Here is a 23,466-nt window from a genome sequence, read left to right as displayed (position 1 = left end):
TATTATTATGCTTGTCTGAATCCATATCTTCTTTTTTTTTTTTTTTTTTCTTTGAGATGGAGTTTTGCTCTTATTGCCCAGAATGGAGTGCAGTGGCCTGATCTTGGCTCACTGCAACCTCTGCCTGCCAGGTTCAAGCAATTATCCTGCCTCAGCCTCCCCAGTAGCTGGGACTACAGGCACGTGCCACCATGCCTGGCTAATTTTTGTATTTTTAGTGAAGACAGGGTTTCGCCATGTTGACCAGGCTGGTCTTGAACTCCTGACCTCAGGTGATGTACCTGCCTCAGCCTCCCAAAGTGCTTGGATTACAGGCGTGAGCCACTGTGCCCAGGCTGAATCCATATCTTAAATCCCAACAGGATGTTTTATGTTAGTGTTTTTCTCTTACCTCCTCATTCCTCAAAGAGAACAATGAGTAAAAAAAACATCGGTTGGGTAAATACAGCATTATCATAATTACAATTTCCCTGAGAAAAGTGGCTTGCAGTTTGAATATTCAGCATCATAATTACAATTTCCATAAGAAATGTAGAACAGTTATTATAAACAACAGAATAATCACTTGGTCCATAAGGGAGAACAGATTATTAGGGGAGTGAGGAGAGAGAAGCAGCAAAATCATGTGTTCTAATCAGCATTCAAGAGTAGAAATGTAGAACCTGAGAATAAATTGTAATAGCACCTTAAAATACTCTTGCCTGAATTTATCAAAAATCTTACCATGATGGCTTCCATGGGATAAGTGCTGCCTATATGTTTTTTTCTTTTATACAATTTAATCATGTTTATTACATACCCCCTCTGCATTTTTACTCACTGTCATTCATGATTTCTATACCCATAAGAAATTTTAAAAAGCAAATTATGACAAAATTTAAAAAGTAAAAATATATTTAAAACAATGTAGGAGAAAAAGAGTTTTATCAGGTTTTTTTCTCTCTGTAGTTAAATGCTTCTTTCCTGTCCACAAGAAAAATGGGTAAAAGTTAAAAGAAAAAAAGAAAATGTCTTTTTGACTTCTTGTGTTACTTTAATAGGCTTTTATTTCAATTTCCTTTTTTTGTGTGTTTTCTATTTTTTAGGTGAAGTGAGAAAAACAGAATGCAGCTTTCAAGGTTGGTACATTTTATAATTTTTATTGTGAATTGACAATTTGTAATTGTATAAATCTATGGGTTAAAAACTAGTGTTATAGTTTATGACTCCAATGTGGAATAATTAAATCAAGCTAGTTAACATATCCATTAATTTAAATTTTTAACATTTTTTGTGGTAAGAAGATTTCAAATTTACCCTCTTAGCAATTTTCAAATGTAAAATACTCTGTAATTAGTTAGATTTACCATGCTGTGCAATAGAACTAACAAAAAAAAAAGCCTATTCTTCCTGTCTAACTGAAATTTTGTGCCCTTTGACTATCATCGCTCCATTCTCTCCAACAGCCAGCCTTTATAACCAGCATTCTGTTCTCTATTTCTGTGACTTCAGTTATTTTAGAGTCTACCTATAAGTTAGAACGTGCAGTACTGCCTTTAGTGCCTGATTTATTTCACTTTGCATAATGTTCTCTTGTTCTATCCATGTTGTCACAAATGACAGAATTTAACATATACGTTAATATGAAACAATATGAAAGTAGCAGAGCAAACTATATCCTTAGCTTTGCACCAGTAGCTATTAGAAAACATTATGTTTTTATTCTCCTCACTCATGGACAGAAAAGTACAACATAGACTTAAGTGAATTCAATATAGCAATTATAATAGCTGAATCAATCTGTAGCAAAATTGTGAAGTTGGAAGTACATAACATTTTCATATTAACATTTAATATTAATAATTATTCACTCGATCCATCTATCCATCATTCAATTCATCTACTATTCATATATTTTTATCAGTGTATCCTTATTACATATTGTGTACAAGCTCCTATCATCTAATTCCTCTCTTCCTACATTGTTTGACTGACCTTCAACAGATTCTCAACCCTACCCCTTGCTCCAGCACTTTCTGCTTATTACTAACAATAAACCTTCACCTATTATAACAGGTATTCGATTTTAACTTGCTGTATCTGATAAGTGAGCAGTGTTTCCCCAACATCCCTCAGCTTATGTGTACGCCAGTATGTCTACTTCCAAATAATTGGGGCAAAGAGGAAATCATCAGGGCAATAACTACCAAGTGTATTGTAATTCAAGTAAATCTGGAGAGTACAAAAAAGTCCTAATCTGGCCTCTGAAATAGAACACTCAGAACTGAATTTATATATGAGCACCCTTGGATAAAGGTATAGTATAGCCCTACAGTGACAAGATACTATGGCCTGAATGTTTTTGTCCTCTAAAAATTACTCTGCTGAAGTCCTTCACTTGATCTTAGCCAAAAGGCCAAGAAGCGATACTCTGCTGAAGTCCTAACCCCCAAGGTGACGGACTTAGGCAGTGAGGCCTTTTGGGAAATGATTAGGTTCATGAATCATGAATGGGATTAGTGCCCTTATAAAAGAGGCCCAAGGGAGTTACCTTGCCCCTCTCAGCATGTGAGGACACAGAAAGTGCTGTCTCTAAGGAAGTAGGCTTTCACCATACAGTACTCCTGCCTGTGCCTTGATCTTGGACTTCCCAGACTCCAGAACAATGAGACATACATTTCTGTTGTTTAAATGCACTCAATTGATGGTTATTTTGTTATGGTAGATAGAACAAACTAAAACACAAGTGTTCTCATTATACAAGTTTGAAACATGAATGGGTGGACATGGAACTATCATCTCCACACTGGTCATAGATAAAAGGTAAAAATGATCTGCAATGTCCTTATGGAGAAATTAAAAAAGGAAAATAATTCTTGATAACTCCAGATCCATCTCCAGGAAGTATTTAAATATTTGAGTGAAGGGGCCCAAATTTGAACCTGCCTATGAAACCTAGTCTATCCCTATGATATCCCATGGTCATGCTTCCATTTATATACACTATGTAGATGCTTCTGATGGCTTGCATTAGCCACTGTAGGTAAACTCATGCCCTTCTTATAAAAGGGAAGCCCAATAACAGATTTTTAGATTGAAAAATGCTTCAACTGTTATTCATTTTAATCATTTTTTGTCTTCATATAATAAAATCCAGGCCTATAGAGGTTGAATACATAAACTGTTCTAAATCAGAGTTCACTAATGACCAAATAGGGACCACAATCACATTGTTTACCATCTTAACACAGGGCATCCCACAGTGGTTGGTATGGAGGATAGGAAAGTCTTTCATTTGGAATGGAAGCCATTTCTGTAACAACACATTTCATACCAATCTGTTGCCTAAAATTGTTTATGTCCTCTATTTTTAAGCATTTCTCAAAAACCCTTTTACTTCCCTGACTATATCATGATCTCCCTGACGGTAAAGCTCATGGCTATCATTTCTCTGTATTTTTACCATATTTATAAATTTTAGGTAAATGTTGTGTGGTTCATTATTATTCTAAACCTTATTAATAACACTGAACCTCTGCCTCTATTCCAACTCAGTGAATTCCACTGATACTCTTTGTAGAAGATCTAGAAAAAAAAATTCACTGAAGGAAACCAGAAACCAAATAAAGATGGCTGGGTTTTGTTTTTGTTTTTGCATGTGTGTATACTTTGGAATGTGTGTGAGGAGGAGGTGGTCAAAAGAAATCACTTAAATTTATCTGAGACTATGTGGGTTTAATGAGTTGCAGGGTAAACCATTAGAGTAGCTGAAGAGAATAGAGAATGCCTACTGAAAATGTGAATGTATGTTTGGATAGATAGAGAGGATCCAGAGGCTAAACATTAGAATAAATAGACTCAATTTTTAAATACAGAAGAAAGGTTAGGAATAAGAAAACTAATTTCCTTTTTATTATAGATCTCAGATCTAATTTCCTTTTGTCCTTCCTGTATATTTGAAAATAGGATGTAGCTCTTCTTTCCATGTGAGAGCTGTTTAATATTTTCACACTGAAAGTGTTGTGTTTAGATTTGAACACGACACATTTAGAAATCTATAAATAACCTATTTTGCCCTTCAAAATATATAGAATGTCAGTCAAAGAAGCAGAGATTATACAACGATTATTAATTAAAGAGAAATACCAATATTCACTTTACTCTTTCAAAGATCACTAAAGGTGATCAAATTTATAACTCACAGCAACTATTTTCACAAATCCTTTTATTCACCTGTCAAATCTTTCACACTACAGTGTTTCAAATCTTCATCAAAACCTTACTTTAAGCCCTAGTTCTTGCCACTTTTGTTACATATGTAGCTCTCTCTCCTTTCTTCCAGCATTTTATTATGTAGTTCAACCTAGTCTGTCTTACTAAAACCTTCCCTCTTACTCACCTACCTCTCTGATTTTGTCTTTCTAGATTTTCGTATGAAAGAGGAAGAGATAAGAATTAATAGGCAGATTATGGAAATGCTGAGTGTACCCAAATGTCAGTAAATCTTGTCTCAACCATATATATTCTATAGCATGGTGATGGACTCAAAATTGTAAGCAGTGGCAGCACGTGTAGTGGATACAGCAATGGATTCACTTGTAATTAAACATGGTGTGAGCTTTTATCTCTACTCCCTTCCCAAAAGTAACTAAAATAGGAATAAAGGATAAATTATGCATAACCCCCCAAGGACAAAGTAATCAAGAAAGGTGACAGACAATACCAGACTAAAAATGGCAAACACATTTTCAAAAATTTTAAGTGGATGGACAAAGATAGTCATAGTAGCATGACAGAAGGTTGTAACTGAAGCAATCAGAAAAGTCATAATAATGAAAAGGAGTCTGAGCTGCTGATCCCCAGAAATGCCCAGAAATTAGACATATTAAAGGTAGGGATTAAGGAATTGACTGAAAACATTAAAATGGGGGTTGAAAGTTTGTAAATGGAAGAATTGGGCTCCCAGATTCATTCCCACATCGTGAAGCCAGGCAACTACCCCGGCTTCATTTTGTCAGAGACTTGAGATATACGTTGTGAATACTGTAATTCAACTGGGGAAGTATTGGTCTTGGAAATCCTAAGATCAGTTTAGGACACAAAGAAGGCACTCTAGTGAAAACAGGATTTAATTAAAGTATACAGAAGTAAGATGATTAAATGAAAGTATGCTTATGAAAAACTGAGACCCTCAATACATCTCTCTGACTTAACTCTCAGAACTCTGGAAGCCAAGCAGGAAAACAAAGCATTCCTCTCTGGAGACTAAAGAACTCAAAAGATTTGCATTTATCTGATGGCAAGTGATGATGAGCATTTTTTCATGTGTCTGTTGGCTGTATGAATGTCTTCTGTTGAGAAGTATCTATTCATATCCTTTGCCCACTTTCTGATGGGGTTGTTTTTTTCTTGTAAATTTGATTGAGTTCTTTATAGGTTCTGGATATTAGCCCTTTGTCAGATGAGTAGATTGCAAAAATTTTCTCCCATTCGGTAGGTTGCCTGTTCACTCTGATGGTAGTTTCTTTTGCTGTGCAGAAGCTCTTTAGTTTAATTAGATCCCATTTGTCAATTTTGGTTTTTGTTGCCGTTGCTTTTGATGTTTTAGACATGAAGTGCTTGCCCATGCCTATGTCCTGAATGGTATTCCCTAGGTTTTCTTCTAGGGTTTCTATGGTTTTAGGTCTAACATTTAAGTCTCTAATCCATCTTGAATTAATTTTTGTATAAGGAGTAAGGAAAGGATCCAGTTTCAGCTTTCTACTTATGGCTAGCCAATTTTCCCAGCACCATTTATTAAATAGGGAATCCTTTCCCCATTTCTTGTTTTTGTCAAGTTTGTCAAAGATCAGATGGCTGTAGATGTGTGGTATTATTTCTGAGGGCTCTGTTCTGTTCCATTGGTCTATAGCTCTGTTTTGGTACCAGTACCATGCTGTTTTGGTTACTGTAGCCTTGTAGTACAGTTTGAAGTCAGGTAGCGTGATGCCTCCAGCTTTGTTCTTTTGGCTTACGATTGTCTTGGCAATGCAGGGTCTTTTTGCGATACCATCTCACACCAGTAAGAATGGCAATCATTTAAAAATCAGGAAACAACAGGTGCTGGAGAGGATGTGGAGAAATAGGAACACTTTTACACTATTGGTGGGACTGTAAACTAGTTCAACCATTGTGGAAAACAGTGTGGCAATTCCTCAAGAATCTAGAACTAGAAATACCATTTGACCCAGCCATCTCATTACTGGGGATATACCCAAAGGATTATAAATCATGCTGCTATAAAGACACATGCACACGTATGTTTATTTTGGCACTATTCACAATAGCAAAGACTCGGAATCAACCCAAGTGTCCATCAGTGACAGACTGGATTGAGAAAATGTGGCACATATACACCATGGAATACTATGCAGCCATAAAAAAGGATGAGTCTGTGTCCTTCATAGGGACATGGATGCAGCTGGAAACCATCATTCTCAGCAAACTATCGCAAGAACAGAAAACCAAATGCCACATGTTCTCACTCATAGGTGGAAATTGAGCAATGAGATCACTTAGACACAGGAAGAGGAGCATCACACACCGGGTCCTATTGTGGGGAGGGGGAGGGGGAAAGGATAGCCTTAGGAGATATACCTAATGTAAATGATGAGTTGATGGGTGCAGCACACCAACATGGCACATGTATACATATGTAACAAACCTGCACGTTGTGCACATGTACCCTAGAACTTAAAGTATAATAATAAAAAAAAAAAGTAAGAAAGAACTCAAAAGAAAAGAAGTACAGATAGGAATACTGTTTTCTCCCAGGAAAAAGTCCAGTGCTTTATTGTGGGCTGCACTAAGGCTTACCAACTGACAGGTCCAGCAAATACACCCAGAGATTCCAATCAGCCTTGGAGATCCTGCAATAAACAGAAGGAAACTGCTATAAACAGAGGAGGGAATTGTACACCATGAAAGAAGAACACCAACACAAACAGAAAAAAAAAAAAAAAATAAGACAATGCAGGGTGTAAAAGAAAACAATGGAAAGGCTATAATACTCTCAAAATGATGAGACATTATATCCCCTAAAGTACAACAGGATGTATAGATAGATTAGAGAGAGATAGAGATAGAGATAGAGATACATAGATAGAGGTAGATGTACATAGAGGGAGACAAAGAGAAAGAAAAAAAGTAAAGGCTCTTGGAAAAAGAGGGAAATAAATTGGAACATATTGGAAGTTACACTTAAGGAGTTTACAGAAAGTAGAAAAAAATGACAGAAAGATTAAAAATGGGGAAAAAAGTTCAACAAACCAGAATTAATTCAGAATACCCAGCATCTGACTCATAATAGTTCTTGAAATAAAGAAGTTAGAGGTGAGTGATTAATAAATAATAACTGCAAACTAATAGCCAGAATTATTTTCAGATTAAAAGGGCCCAGTGATGCTACCAATAACAAATAGGAAACCAAAATCATCATAAAAGTTCAGAATAGAAGAGACAGAAGAGTCCACTACAGCTTCCAGAGAGAGAAGAGAGAGGAAGAAAAGAGTCACCTACGAAAGAGTAAGAGCCAGACTAGACCATGACTTCTCAGTATCAACCCTGAAAACTAGAATTCCATGGAGAAATACTCTCAAATTTCCGCAAGCTCCACCAAGAAAGAGGAAACAATGGCCCCCAGGAAATAAAGTCACAAATATAAGAAGGACATAACACTTCCCAGGTTATCAGTGAAGTTCTGGAATATCAGCTTATGCAGCCCCCTCTAGAGAACAGCCAGTACAACAGACCAGCTGCAGTAAAAATACAGAAAGAAGGACTCCAGGAGGAGTGTGTTAAAGCCAAATACAATACAACAAGCAAAACTAGAAAGAATGGTGAATGTGTTCACACATATTAAGAGAAGATTTTCAGTTCTGCAGGATGATTTGGGAGTAAATTAATGACAGATTTATAGAAATCATGCAAGTCATGAAACAGGGCAATTATTAACTCCAGGAGAGATAAGAATTGAAATAAATGTCTAGAACATCATATTATTGAGCTGATATTAACAGTCATAATAATGTAAATGCTTAGTTTTGATTTAATCAAAATTATAATACAACTATATAGAGAAGATAAATGTATATGTGTTAGATGGGCAGTTTTAAGAAGCTAAATCTGTATATTCCATATGGGAAATAGATGAGGAAGAAGAGAAGGAGAAGGAGGAAAAAAAAAACGGCATTTTACCTGTGTCATTAGAAACAGATGATTAACAAAATATACAACTATAAGAGGTGAGAGTAAGCCTGTTGAAAATAATAAAGCAGGTTATTATTATTACTATATTTTCCTAGTAGTGTATCATTAATATATTATTATTAGAACTACTTGGCTTTAAAAATATGAATCTGTATTACTTTCATAAAATAAAGCAAAATTTAAATGTATTTAAAATTAAAAATTTATAATTTACTCTAGCTTTTACATACCTGCTTTACCACTTACCTTGGGAAAGTCACCCTTCTTTTTTTTTTTTTTTTTTTTTTTTTTACTAGTTTATTTGTATATTTGTTGGATTTTCTTTTGCTTTTCCTCATAAGGAAGCTAATGCAAGTGAATGATCCTACCTTAATATCTAACATGAAGCAGTGAGTCTTCCAGCATTCTTTTTCATTTCCCCCTTAAAGGAGCTAAGCAATGTGTTAGCTTCTTTCAGATATTTGAATGAGTCTTATATGGAAGTGAGATGCAATTTGGCCTTTGGTTTCAAGTGATAAAAACAGGAGCTGAAAGGTTCAAGAAAACATGTCCAGCTCAATATTCAAAGGAACATTATTGTAAAACATGGCTATCCAGGGCACAGGTAACTGGTGAGTTCTCTATGGTAGAGTCTTTCAAACACAGCCTAAAGATCACATCAGAGGGATGAAATACAAAACAGAGGTAATGCCAGTGCTAAATTAGTAAACTAAGTAATGTTCCAAGTCTTTCCTTTCCAGAGACTGGATGATGTTATGCCCTGCTACCACTTCAGAGATGCAACAACCACCAGGGAAGCAAGCTGTAGTTACTAATATGGTAGCAATGGAGATTAGAAGAAAAAGGAACAGGCTCCAGCTGCTTTATATACTAAGGAAAATGTAAAAAGTAGAATTAGAAAGGTCTGAGCCAAATTCTGGCCCAGATTTAACATTGTGAAAATGTTCAAAGTAAGGGTGAAATTCTAACATTTCATTTGAAAGCAATGCAGCTCTCCTGGGAAAGGACTGACTTGGGGCTTGCTTTGTTATGAACTCCATCCTTTCTTAGTCACACACAGACAGATCCTGACTTGTATATATGCTCTGCCCACTAACATCCTTTCTCCCTCTGCCTCTAAGTCCTCCAGAGTAGTCTCAAAGTGGATCCATATCCCCATTGGAAGGAAGAAAAGGAGGAGAGAGAAAAAAAAAAAGACCCAAAGGTTGGAATTTCCTTTGTACCTCCTAGCTCTTGTCCCTATTCTTTAACTCTGAAAAGGCAGGGTAAACCGTAAACCCCAAAGTGGGTGAAGAAATCCTACTCAAAACCACTTTTCACTCCCTGTGGCCCTGTCTTCTCCCTCCTGTCCCCTGTTTTGCTTTTTTTCCAGGTCCCTTTAACTGCCTACCTTCTACTCACTTGCTACCTCTGCCATCAACCCTCACCCAGGCCTGCAGGAGCCTCTTTCTGGGATAGGAATGTGGTGCCAAGCTCTTGCACTAGGGGGTGTTGCAGTTTTGCTTTCTGGTGTTTCGCTCTACAGCCTGTTTGAAAACAGGGTTGCCTCTGCAGCACAGATCCAGTTCTTAGCTCTTAGTCATATTTCTATTGGTCACCCAATACCCAGGCAATTAGTTCCAGGCTCTTTAGCATGACACATACATTTTTCACAATCTGGCCCAGGTGACATTTACAGCCTCCTATCCTGATCTTCCTCTAGAAGGCTCCCTTTGTTCCACCCACACTAAATTCTTCATGTTCCCTCTATTGAGAATGCCCTTTCCCACCATCATCCCTCTCCCACTCTCTCCCCTCTCTGCAGCACACTGACTGGACTAACCAGAATATCTCTCCCTCCTCTGTAAAACCTTCTTATACTCCCTTATTTGAACTTAGACAGCAATCCCTCTGTGCTCCCAAGACTTTTTGCTCATGCATCTATTATAGCACTTAACATGATGTATTTTAATTTATGTTTTCGTGGGTTTATCTTTCCAACCTGATTTCTCAAATAAAAGCATCCTATTATTCTTGGTATTTACAGTACATAACACAGTATAAGGTTTGTAGCGGGAACCCAATTAATGCTATTTGAATGAATGAAATAAATATGTGAATGAATGAGAATATATGCCATAGTGTGTGCCTTTTTAAACAACTGATCTAAAAGATCAGTGATTAAACAAAGAAAGCTTCAGTAGGCATCTTGCACATCTGGACAATTGTAATGCAAAATATTTACTTAGGAGGCAAAGCGATAGTCTCTTTTCTTGTTGAAATAGAAAGGAATTTTGTTTCAAGGAAAATTACATTGAAAAAATAACTGTCTACAATACAAGAGTCTAAGTTTACATCTTTGGGGACCGTTCTTATCTTTTTACATTACAAGAGTGAACACGATTTAAACCAAGCAGTCAGTGTGATGATGTTTCCAGACAGCTAATAAAAAGGAAGATTAGAGAGCTATATAAAATGGCAGGTGCCTCGGCAGATTCTACATCTTAGACATTAAGCACAGAACAAAGTGAAGCTGTTTTCTGAAGACCACCGAAAGTGCTTGATGTCAGCTTCAGCCGCATGATGCCATTTTGACTGTGGTATTCATCTTACCTTGTGTCCCTGTTAGAAAACAACATAGAGAAAGAAAAAAAAAAAAAAAAAAAAACTAAAGCTGACAGCGGTAGATGATGATACTAAGAACAGAGAAAGCATCTGAAAAAAAGCAGACTCTTGAAAAAAAGAATGTTGAATTATTTCTAGTCGATCAATCACTTGCAAAATATCCTTTGCACTCACAGACCAAACTGTTATATCTGATGATATAAAGAATCATCTGCAGAGGGACTATATATATTCTATAACTCATTTTATATCATCTCTTACAGAGTTTAGAATTATGACTATTTAAAGATATGAGAGAAATGAACCAGGGCATTATTTCTCCTGGTAACTCGCATGACTACCAGGGGTAACAGCCATCTTTACCCAAAAAGCAAATACGGAAAATACACCATCTTTTTTTTTTTTTTTTTTTTTTTTTTTGTAGTCTAATGAATGCAATTACAACAAATATTTTCTCTTTTGAGCTTTCTTTATCAAAGGTAACTTCAAAACCATCTCCTGTTTGGAGACAAAGGTAATGCCAAGAACATACTGTGAATGTAGGCTAAAAGAGAAACACAAGCAAAGAGACAGACACATTAGGAGAAAATAATTGTCAACCTCAAAGACATCTAATGAACATGGAACAGGAATCTCAGAAATTGATCATGAAGATAATAGTAGAAATTTTGTAAATGTACAATTTGTAGTAAAGGGTTGTTTTTTTTTTTCAAGTGAATATATGCATCTAGCCTTGACTAATTAACTAATGATAGTGACCCTGCGATTGGTGGGGATGATTAATTTGTGAGCTTGTTAGAGGACAAGTAATAATAAAGACCTGTGTTCCCCCCTTTTAGCTGATGGTGCTGCATGAATGTCTTTATATGTCTAAAGAAACTCAAACTTCTTTGGTCAATGTGACTATTGCCTGAAGGCTTATTATCAGGGGCCCAAGATAAGTTAGAGATATTTCCTGGATTGGCTCAAATCGAATTACATACTAGCAGAGGAGTTGCCCACTGCCCTTTCCTGATAAACAATCGCTTAGCCTCAGGTCTAGTTTTCTCATTTTGCTGTTCCTCCTCTTTATTTTCTTACTCTTGCTTTAGGTTTCCTTCTCAATAGGACTAATGCGTATATGCCATGGCTATTTCACTTATCATTGATCTGAGAGTCAGCAGAGCATAGACTCTGGAGACAAACTATCTGGGCTTGAATCCCAGTTTTTCCACTTACTGTGTACATTTTGGAAGAGATGCTTACAATCTCTAAAGTTGAGTTTCCTCATTCACAAAATGGAGGATGCTTCCCGAGGGGTTTATGAATATTAAATAGGATAATCTCGTTTTGGCCAGCCGTAGATACTCAATTGATGTCATTGCAATAATTATATGATTATACTGGAGAAGGGGAAGAGACATGAAGGTTTTCACACTCTACACTTTGACCATATGTATAAGCAGTTCCCTTAAGTTCTTACTCAGAAAATAAAAATGCAACAGACATCTATTTTTTCTTTTGCTCAGATGCTGGGAGAATTAGAACCAAATTAGTCTTGTGAATAAAACACTTTTCAAAATAGTTTTATTTTTATCTTAACTGCTAGAAGAATTAGAGTCCAAATCGAAGTCAAATAACTTTTCTGGGCTGGGCGCTGTGGCTCACGCCTGTAATCCCTGCATTTTGGAGGCTGAGGTGGGTGGATCACCTGAGGTTAGGAGTTCGAGACCAGCCTGACCATAATGGAGAAACCCTGTCTCTACTAAAAATATAAAATTAGCTGAGCATGGTGACACATGCCTGTAATCCCAGCTACTTGGGAGACTGAGGCAGGAGAAGCACTTGAACCCCGGAGGCGGAGGTTGTGGTGACCTGAGATCATGCCATTGCACTCCAGCCTGGGCAACAAGAGTGAAACTTCGTCTCAAAAAAGAAAAAAAAAAGTCAAATAACTTTTCTTCTAGGCTAAGTTCCTCTTTTCTTTTGATTCTTTTATTAATCTTTGTTCTTGGTTTATCTATAATTGTGTAATTTTTATTTGTATTTGGCTTCTAGGGTCTCTCAAATCCTTTTGAAACAAAACAATGAAATCGTAATTTAAACTTTCAGAAGTCCTCTCTCTCTTTCTCTCTCTCTCACACACACACACACACATGCACACACACACATACAATTTACACCATCTAAGGGAAATGATAAACCTAGTTTGGCCTATATGGGCTCCCTGTGAACCTTTTTGAAATTGCGTATTTCCATGTCCAGCTCTAGATATTCTGATCCTCTAGATCAAGGTGGAGCCAGGAATCTGTATGTTTTAGCAAGTATTATGCACCTAGGAAATTCTGATTCAGACAGTACTCTACCACACTTGGAGAAACAATGGCCTGTGTGGTGTGGCAGGCAAGAGATATAAATGAGTCTGGCTTTTAAAGCAGAAACAATTACAATCTGTGTGACCTTAGAAAATCACTCAACCTTAGATTCAGTTTCTTCATCTTTGAAAGATGGAGAAAGCTGTAAATGTCTGTTAAATCTAACTTATAAAGTTGCTATAAAAAGCAAATGAAATATTATATGTCACAAGGATACAAGAAAACACATTAGTTAAATGAACATCTAGGTTTCATAATCTGCAGAAAGACCCATATGAATTTTTAGAGGCAAATAGCTTTGGATTTTTTTGTTGCTGTTTAAAAATCAAGGCCCTTTGCTCTGACTTCTGGCTGCTCCAGATAGATTAGGTGTGTTAAATCTCAGGTCATGACTCATTAGGGAACTGTGTAATCTGTTTGGTAGTAGCCCCAGCATTCTTAAAATACAGTAGAATAAAATGGAATGGGACAGGATAGAATACAATGAAAAATGTCAGAGCACATTGCCCATAAGAAGAAGTTTAAAATCAGATGTCTAATACAGTAGTCTCCTTTGTCTGCAAGAGATGTGTTCTAAGGCCCCCAGTGGATTCCTGGTCACAGATAATATTGAACCCTATATATACTATGTTGTTCCCTGTATATACATACCTATGAAAAAGTTTGACTCATAAATTAGGCAAGTAAGAGATGAACAATAATAACTAATAATTAAATATTAATTATAATGACATACCATCATCACTACTCTTGCACTTTGGAATCACTTATTAAGTAAAATAAACATGACTTCAATACAAGAACTGCTTTACCTCAGCAATTTATTTGAAGCAAAACAGCTACTAAATGACTAATAGGCAGGTAGCACAGACAGTGTGGATCCACTGGACAAAGAGATGATTCACATCCCAGGTTGGATGGAGCCGAATTGGCACACAGTTTAAAATGTATTAATTTCTTATGTGTGGATTTTTCCATTTAATATTTTTGGACAGCTGTTGACCATGGGTAACTGAAACAATGGAAAGCTAAACCACAAATAAGGGAGGCCTATTGTATTTAAATCTAGTTTTTTTTTTTTTTGTGCCATGTTGTGTCTTCTCCTGAGTTATTCCTGTATATCCTGACTTGTGTTTGGAGATCATACTTAGGAATAAAAGAAGAGAAGTGCTGGCCAGTATAGAGGGCAAGATGGGGCGGCAAGCAGGCAGCATCTATAGGTGAGATTGTAAGGGAAGCAGGAATATATGAAAAGGAATATGATTAAAGGAATGTTAAAAGGAATACAATTAAATGTTATCATAGTTATGCATGTATAAGGAAAATAGCATATACATGGCTTGGTACTCTGTGCGGTTTCAGGCATCTTTCAGGAGAAGGTCAGGAGAATATGTGTGTCTTTAGTGCCCTCAAATATCTTGTGGAGGGCACTAGACTTTTAAGATCATGCAGAAAGGAGTTTTAGAGCAGCTTCTTTGAAAATTTTAAAAAAGAATGATCCTAAAAAGCTGAAGGACGTGGGGCAGTTTGTATGTGCAAGCACTCCAAACTTAAAGCACACTGGTAAGGGAAAATAGTACTTTTCAGGTATAAGTTTAATTATACTTTGCAGGTATAGATTCCTTGATGTAGCAGCTGCTCTTCTAATCCCCAAATACCTCTACTGAAAGCAAAGTTTAGGGCTATGATAAAAGATGGAGTCCTTTCTCTGGCTGACAGTTTAAAGGAATAGTGCTCTAGCATCTGAAAGTGAATTTTGAAATTCATATTTCTCATTTTAACAATGATACTGCCCTATTCAATGAAATAATACATTGCATGCACTACTTAGTGGGTACATTAATGGCTACCATTTTGTGAGCTCATACCATGTACTAAGAATTGTACTAAATACTTTACAACCATGATCTCTTACCTTCCAGAACTCTAGGGGAAAAGTTTTAATGTACATGCTTTATATATAATCTTACTGAAGCTCAAAGAGATTAAGTAATTAACCTCAATCCACATGAGTAGCAAGGGCTAGAAGCAGAATTCACACCCAGATCTCTACAGTCATTTACTTGCAGCTGTACCTCATTGCCCCAGCCCCTAGGGCAAACCGGTGCTTATGGACTGATTTTGGAAGGACACCATCATATGTAATATGTTTCTGAGAGGGAAGCTCACCTGCAAAGTCAAGCAATTTGGCTAAACAAAAGTGTTGTGCATTAGGCAGTCAGCCTCTGCTGAAGACGCTCAGTGTCTCAACATCTTCACTATACACGTTAGGTATGTAACTGTGTCTTTTGTTTCTTAGTGGATTCTAAAGGCACTTGGTGGAAAAAATAACTGCTTGTTTCCCTTTTAAATGTTAATTTGGTGGTATGCTTCATAAATATATTTGCATTCTGTCACCCAAATGATAGTGATTGAGATGAAAAGAATATCATGCTAAAAATAATTTTGGGTTGTACAGTGAATATAGTTAGAAAACAAATTGTTTTCATGTATTTTTGTAAGTTTAGGGCGAGGGTTAGGGCAGGTATGTGTGTGGTGTGTGTGGGGACAGGAAATGGTATTACTCTGGGACCAATGTTTTCTTTTTGTTTGTTTTGTGTTTGGCAATTAAGAAGGTTGATGTTAATTTGATCCAGAAATTATGCTGCATAGAAGTAGAGAGTATAGTATGCTCTGGATGTCTAGTCCCAGATTCTATTCACTGTCTGCATCCAGTGAGGGTTAAAATTAAAAAATGAAGCAGCTGTGACTAGCTCTGACAGGAACTCAGGGGGACTTTCTCCTCAGTTCTCCCCCACATTGCAAAGCGAAGAGCTTTGTTCGTCCTCTATCCAAAACCGTGAGAGGCGCAGATGCCCTCTTTGCAGTCAATTCTTTTGTAAGTATAAGTTTGGGTTAGGTAAAGGAAAGAGAGAGCAAAACTGCTGATTTTCAAGGACATCTTGCACAAGGAAATTTGCAAGATTCCTGTGATTCTCCTGACTCTCTCTGGTGTCTCAAAACAATCTGGAATCATCAAGCCTTGACAACAGCTAATGAGAATGAACAGACTCACACAGACTCCCCCTTAGCAGCAATTGGATTCAACCTTTACAAGACAGGCAAATCAGCCCAAATAACCTACTTTTTGAATGAATAAAAAGATTTTCTAGCCTCTAGAAGTTGTCTACTAAGAAGGAAGTCTGGTAAAGAAGTTGAGCTGTAATCATGACAATAAGTCCCGTAGAATGTTTACTAAGTGCCAGGTATATAGTACTTTACGTCAACCCTGTGGTCTAGGTACCACTGTCACCACCATCTTCATCACTATAATCCCCATTTTATAAATGAGGAAACTGAATCATAAAGAAGTTCCATTTTCTGCATGTGGCCCATGTGCCTGGTTCCAGGGGTCGTGGGCTCAACTCTTTTCTTCCCTAGTCAGGGTAAAAATTAAGGTGTATCTGAATTCTGAGCTGCCTTACTAAAGGGCTGTCATCCTGAGACCCATGGAAAAGGGGCTGGTTACGGTTCATCATCTCTTCAGCATAGTATCTCATGAATTATTCTTTCCATTTGTGACTGATCAATTAAAAAATAATGATTTAGAGTCTGCTATGAGTTAGGCACTGTAATATATGACAGGAGATATTGCTCAGTGGCTGAGGTGAATCATGGAGCCAGGCTTCCTTGATTAGAATTTACTTACTAGCTATGTGACCTGAAGATGTAACTTAACTTCATGGGCTCCAGTTTTCTCATCTAGAATATGAAATAATAATAATTATCCTCTTCATAGATTTAAATTAGTTAATTAATGCAAATCAATTAAAATAGTGCCTGACACATAGTAACAGCTCAATAAGTTTTACTGTTATGGTTATTCCTAACCTGTTTTACAAGCTAAAAAATATAAAATAGTTTTGGTGTAGTTAAAATAGTCTAGATGGAGAGAAAAATGAATCATTCTAGATCTACCCTTTTTATGAAGTTAGTCTAGATTTTAAAACAATAAAATACCTATAACTTTTTTAAAGTCTTAATTAAGTTGCCCTTTTCTATCCCAGGAATGTGTACACACTTTTAAAATTGTTTGATTTGTTTGATTTAATTAATTGATTTGATCAATGTAGCTAATATGTATTGATTACCTACTAGGTGCTAGGAAGAATGAATGAAAAACACTTGCACAAAATTTGTAGAATTAACACTCCATCATAGGTTTCCCACTCTTTTTCACTCTGATGTTTACAAAAACTGTAACAGAAACTTAAAGTTAGCACTGAACCTGTTAGTGATGCTATAGAATACAAGAAAAATGATGCCTAATTATTAGTTGAAATATCATTTACTACACTTCTGCTTTTCATTTGTTCAAGGTAAAACTATCATTGAGTAAAAATGTTTCCATATAATTATCTGGAACCCAATTCTTGCTTATACTATATGATTATAGTTGTTTCTAATCAAAATTATGTATCACTTTAAAAACACAACAAATTTAGGATTATATTTTGGGGTGAATATTTGTCATATAGAAAAATCAACATGTCTATGAGGAGTGTTATACAGAATTTACATAATTAATTCTACACTAAATATTTGCTCCAAATTAGCCACAACATAGACCATATAACAAAATTGTATCCTCGAAAAGATTGAGAAGTATTAGTCCTGTTTTTTTCTTTTTCCTTTTTTCTTTTTTGCCTTTTTTTCTGTATCTGAAAGGCTTCTAGAGGTTTAACTAATAAAAGGTTGTATTTTCCAACTGTTCCCATTTGACAGATGGTTGATTTTAAGCCTATAGAATAAGCGTGCTTAACTCACTTTGCAAACCCGAAAAAACCATAAATTCAAAAGCTAGATATATTTTATCTGTTTTAGCTATTGGCTATTCCAATTGCTCACCATGATCTCTGCTTCGGGGATAGATTACAACAAATGATATTAATATATTCTATTCTTGAATGCATTAATGCCACAGTCATTTAGTGAAATTGATTGCATAGGAGCCTAGATATGTATATTTAAATAATTAATAAATATTTCTTACTTTGAAGTTAGTGTATAGCCCTTTTAAAATTATCAGAGCAGTTTTTACCCCTACCCCATATTTCTGTTTTAAGATACAATATCATCACTCAGTGGAAGAGGAAGTAAACTTGCCTAGTACCTCTTCAGAGGTTAGAAATAGGATCTGATAGTAAGAGCTTCTGGGAGGAAGATTTCTGCTCAATAGAAGGATGCGCTTTCTGATCATTAAAGCTGTCTGACAGTGGAGAAGTGACCACCTGACATAGAGATAATTTAGGCAGAGACCGGGTGATTATCATTTAGAAATAGGGTAAAAGGAATAATGCAAGTGGTAGAACGTTTGATTATGTGATTTCTCAATTTCCTTACAACTCAAAGATTTTGCTTAGGATTGTGGAAGTTCTTGTCTAGCCTAAAATTGTTTCCCATGAAGAAATAGCTACATGGTATAGTGGTTAAAGGCAGCAATTTTATGATACAACAGATTGACCTGGAGTTGGTGCCTTGTTGCTACTGACCAACAGAGCGACTGTAAGGCACTCATTCAACTTTCCCAGAGACAGTTTCTGTAGCTGCCAGAAAGAACAATATCTAATAAGTGAGTTTTGAGGATTGAGTTTATACATGTTACACTGTCTCATGGGTATGGGTCTACAAACCTAGGAGGTCATGTCTTTCAAAATACAAAGGGAGAAATGATTGAGAAATAGACCTGGTTGGAATTAGAGGAACATCATGATATTCAATGATTTAAAAAAATATATTTAAATATGTAATGTATATTGGACCACTCTGATGCATGCTTAGTTTATAATAGCCAGAAGCAAATGTATTTGTGGCAGTTGTATGACAATTAAGACACTTTAACAACTGCATGGATGAAGTATTCACAATTGATTCCTTTCTTCTGGAGACAATTCCATAATCTATTTCTAGATCAGTAGCTCTTCATAGACACTAGAAGTGATTAAATATCTAACTAAATGCTATAAGCATCATTGTAATATCCTGGGACCCAGGAAATCACATAATCTCTCAGTTCGTGTTTATAACTCTCTTTCAAGTCAACATCACCTGGTCAGTTTAAGGTTTTCTTGCACATTTGTGTAGCATGATGATACTCATGCTGGCAACAATAAATCAAACCTCTGGTGATAGATGTTTTTTCTGTATGCACACATACACATACCTTAATGCAAGTCATATTTCCCAAAGAGTACAGTGTGAGTATTACGTGCTGATACTACACAAAAGCAATCTCTCTTAGCCTAGGGTTTCCATCCTTCACTGTGAACCCTCCTGGAGCCTGCTGATCAGCATGCAGAACCAAGTTCCAGAGAAGTACAGAGAAATCTCTAGGGATCTCTGTCCACCTGTGAGGTGAGAAAGGATCCATATATTATTTGCAGACCCATATTCACTTGTTCTCCTTGAGAAAGCTTTTGTTGTTACCTCAGAAGTGGAAATATATGTGTGTTTCAACTGGTGTCTAACACATTTAGTTAGAGAATACAAAAATGTTCAGCACTTTAGGGGGCAAATGTTATTTTTTTTTGGATAAAAAACTTTTCCAAAGCATTGCACATAAACACACACACACACACACACACACACAGAGAGAGAGAGAGAGAGACAGAGACAGAGACAGAGATAGATTTGGGTTCTGAGATTTGTAATGCAACCTGGGGCAATGAAGAAAAAAAAATAGATGGTTAAGACAGGTAAGTAGAATTATAGATGTCTATTAGACTGATATGTTTAAAAGATGAATGTTCTCTGGACTAAAGTTAGAATGAATTTCTCTTTCTATTAGACTTAGTTTTAGAATGTTTTGGGTAGGTTTGTTAACACCTTTAATAAGTGAGTACATTTCTTTTAAAATGTGTCAAATCATGATAAAAGCTGCTGCACTCAAAAAGCTCCAGTTTGCAGTACAAATTCAGCAATGTACAACAGCAAGCTGATCAAGTCTCAGTTGTATTTTATTTTTTATATGATATCATTAGATTTTATTTGGCTGCTCTTAGCTGCTGACAACAACATACCTCCTATCAAATTTATTGTGAATTAAGAGATGATAGGTATGAAGTTATATTAAAAGAGTTTTCAGTGTGAACTTACATACAGTAGAATGAATTGGTAAAAAAACAGCTATAAAAATGTTTTAAAATTTATAAGTTGTTTTCTATTGGTCAAACAAGAAGAAAAAATGTGTACAGGATTGTTCTATTGTGTTTAAGGGGATAGGGATAGTTAAAGTGACAACAATAGGTTTGAAAATATTGTTTTTAAAACTTATGTCACCCCATGTGTCTTGAGCATGAATTTTGAAATTTCACCTTAACTCCTACTGTTTGAAGATTTCTACATTTGTGACTTGAAAGAATTGAGAAGCAAAATCACATACAAAATTATGAAGTTTTAGAACACCTAAAGCTATCACATACTATCATTTTGATATGTAATTTGGGAGCCATTGGTAGGATTTTGTGAAGTGTTTATAAGCCTATGTCATATTTGCTTTATATTTCTAAAGCAATAGGTTAACATGAATTTGCATAATTACCATAAAATAAAGCAAAATTAATAATGAACCTCAATATGGTACATCCTAATCTTTCCCAAACCTTTTGGTAAGAGTACCATATCACCTTAAAAGCCAACATTTAAAAAAAAGTCTTAACAATTTTAATCAGAACTCATATGATGTGAACAGCATTTTTGTCATGAAAATATTTCTTCTTTAGATTACAATCACTGCTTATATTCACTGTATCTACAATCCTATGACCTGTTTACCTAGAAACCTTCTAAAATACTTCTGAGAATACCTTATACTCCAAAGTGTTGAAAATAAGTGACATTCTTTACACCCAAATCTTTTTAATCGGTATTTCTCTAAATGATAATGCTAATTATCTCAAGAGAGGCAGTAACAACATAGTAGAAACTTCTTTGAGCTAGACAGGAGACTTGACAGTTCTCAATAATACTCAGCACTCAGGGCATTTGTTATTACATGGTCAGCATCTGTCTTCCCATTTAAGTGGTTCTCAACCTTGGATGCACATTGGAATTACTGCACACCTTTAATAAAATAATAATGATGCCTGGGTGGTACCCTAGAGATGCTTCTTTAATGAATTACAGAGTGGAGTCTGGAGATTGAGATTTTCAGAACTGAACAATTTAGCTTATTGTAACATGTAACTAAGAAAATTGTGCATTTGACTGCACATTCAATGACAAAAGGGACCTTATCTTCAATAAATAAATTAATATCTAGCACAGAGTAGACTGTTGGTAAATATTGGATGAATGGATGGGTAGATGGATAAATGGATTGATGGACTGTATTGACTCTTATCTTTATAGGTCTTGGTTTTGTATGTGAGTGTGTGTGTGTGTGTGTGTGTGTATGTGTATCACTCTCTGCCAGGTCAACTTCAATGTGTATGTATATATATATTAAGAGGGTTGAGCTATGTATCTCTTCCTTTGATTCAAATGACGAGAGACCATTGTAATGGGTCTAGCGAGCATTTATTTTCTCAAATGTAAGGGCCTTAACTAGGAATATTTAAATATCCAATAAAGGCTTTAATAGGTTTAATAATTTTTGCTGAACTAAATGCAAATTTTTATATTTTATAAAATCCGTTGTAGGATTTTCTATTTTTATTCTCTTAAATGAAGCCACGGATTCACATCCTATATCCTTAAAGATTTATTTGCCCTTGGGAAAGAATATAAAACATATTTTGTATCTGTAAAAAATGACTTTTCAAAAATTGACAAATGGGATCTAATTAAACTTCAGAGCTTCTGTATAGCAAAAGAAATTATCAACAGAGTAAACAGACAATCTACAGAATGGTAGAAAATATTTGCAAACTATGTATCTAACAAAAGTCTAATAACCTGTATCTATAAGGAAGGTAAACAAATTTACAAGAAAAAAGCAACTCTATTAAAAAGTATGCCAAGGATACAAGCAGACACTTCTCTAAGAAGGCATACATGTAGCCAATAAGCATATGAAAAAAAAGACTCAATATCACTAATCATTAGAGAAATGCAAATCAAAATCATAATGATATATGATTCCACATCAGTCACAATGGCTATTAAAATCAAAAATAACATGCTGATGAGGTTGTGGAGAAAAGGGAATGCTTATACACTGCTGGTGAGATTACAAATTAGTTCAACCATTGTGGAAAGCAGCATAGCAATTCCTCAAACAGTTCAAACAGAGCTACCATATGACCCTGCAATCTCATTACTGGATATGTAGCCAAAGGAATATAAATTGTTCTACTATAAAGACACATGCACATATATGTTCATTGCGGCACTATTCACGACAGCAAAGACATGGAACCAACCCAAATGCCCATCAATGATAGACTGGATAAAGAAAATGTGATACACCATGAAGTACTATGCAGCCATAAAAAAAGAATGAGATCATGTCCTTTGTGGGAACATGGATGGAGCTGGAGGCCATTATCCTTAGCAAACCAATGCAGGAACAAATACCACATTTTCTCACATATACGTAGGAGCTAAATGATGAGAACACATGGATACTGGGAGAGGAACAACAGACAGTGGGGTCTACTTGAGGACTGAAGGTGGGAGGCAGTAGAGGACCAGTAACTATTGGGTACTAGGCTTAGTACCTGGGTAACAAAATAATCTCTACTACAAGCCCCCATGACACAAGTTTGCCTACATAACAAATCTGCACATGTACCCCTGAACCTAAAATAAAAGTGTTTTTTTTAAATTATGGCCTTTGTTTCTGATAAATCAGATATCTATGGAAGATGCTTTAGTTATCCAAATTATTTAGTGTTAATTTTGTCTAGCAAAGTTATTTTTATAAATCTTTTTCTTTGTCAATTAAATTAGGCTATTCCAGTGTGATTGCTGTCATGATCCATGTTGTTTATATAAGAACTTTTGCTATTTTTGTTTAGCAAACATTTATTTTAACTAATCCTTCCTCATTGTCACTACTGAGCAATGAAGCATTGCATTCAAGAGACATAGAAGCATTAAAATTTTATACATAATGAGCCACGTGTGTAGGCTACAGTAGTGATTGTATTACAGTGATAGTCAAGAAGACTTTGTTTTGGTGAAAGAATATTGGACAAAACTCAAATGCGAGTTGAAGGCAGTCTAAAAATTCATTTAAAACTTGTTTTCTTTCTGAAGTCATCCTTCAAAAGGCCTATGTTGTGATGAAATTTTAGAGGGA

At 35.7% G+C, this 23,466-nt stretch overlaps 1 protein-coding gene across 1 annotated transcript in view; it reads left to right on the top strand.

Moving 5' to 3' along the window:
* LINGO2 (leucine rich repeat and Ig domain containing 2) overlaps positions 1-23,466 on the top strand; it is a 458,258-nt gene that overhangs the window by 44,970 nt on the left and 389,822 nt on the right. Inside the window, exon 2 of the mRNA XM_010384447.2 lies at positions 1,086-1,118. The gene's annotated coding sequence lies outside the window, so the exon portion shown is untranslated. The remainder of the gene's footprint in view (positions 1-1,085; positions 1,119-23,466) is intronic.

The sequence above is a fragment of the Rhinopithecus roxellana genome, chromosome 16 (genome assembly GCF_007565055.1).
Source record: "Rhinopithecus roxellana isolate Shanxi Qingling chromosome 16, ASM756505v1, whole genome shotgun sequence".
Lineage (NCBI taxonomy): Eukaryota > Metazoa > Chordata > Mammalia > Primates > Cercopithecidae > Rhinopithecus > Rhinopithecus roxellana.
The sequence above is the reverse complement of the archived record's forward strand: the minus strand, read 5'-3'. Positions and strand labels throughout refer to the sequence as shown.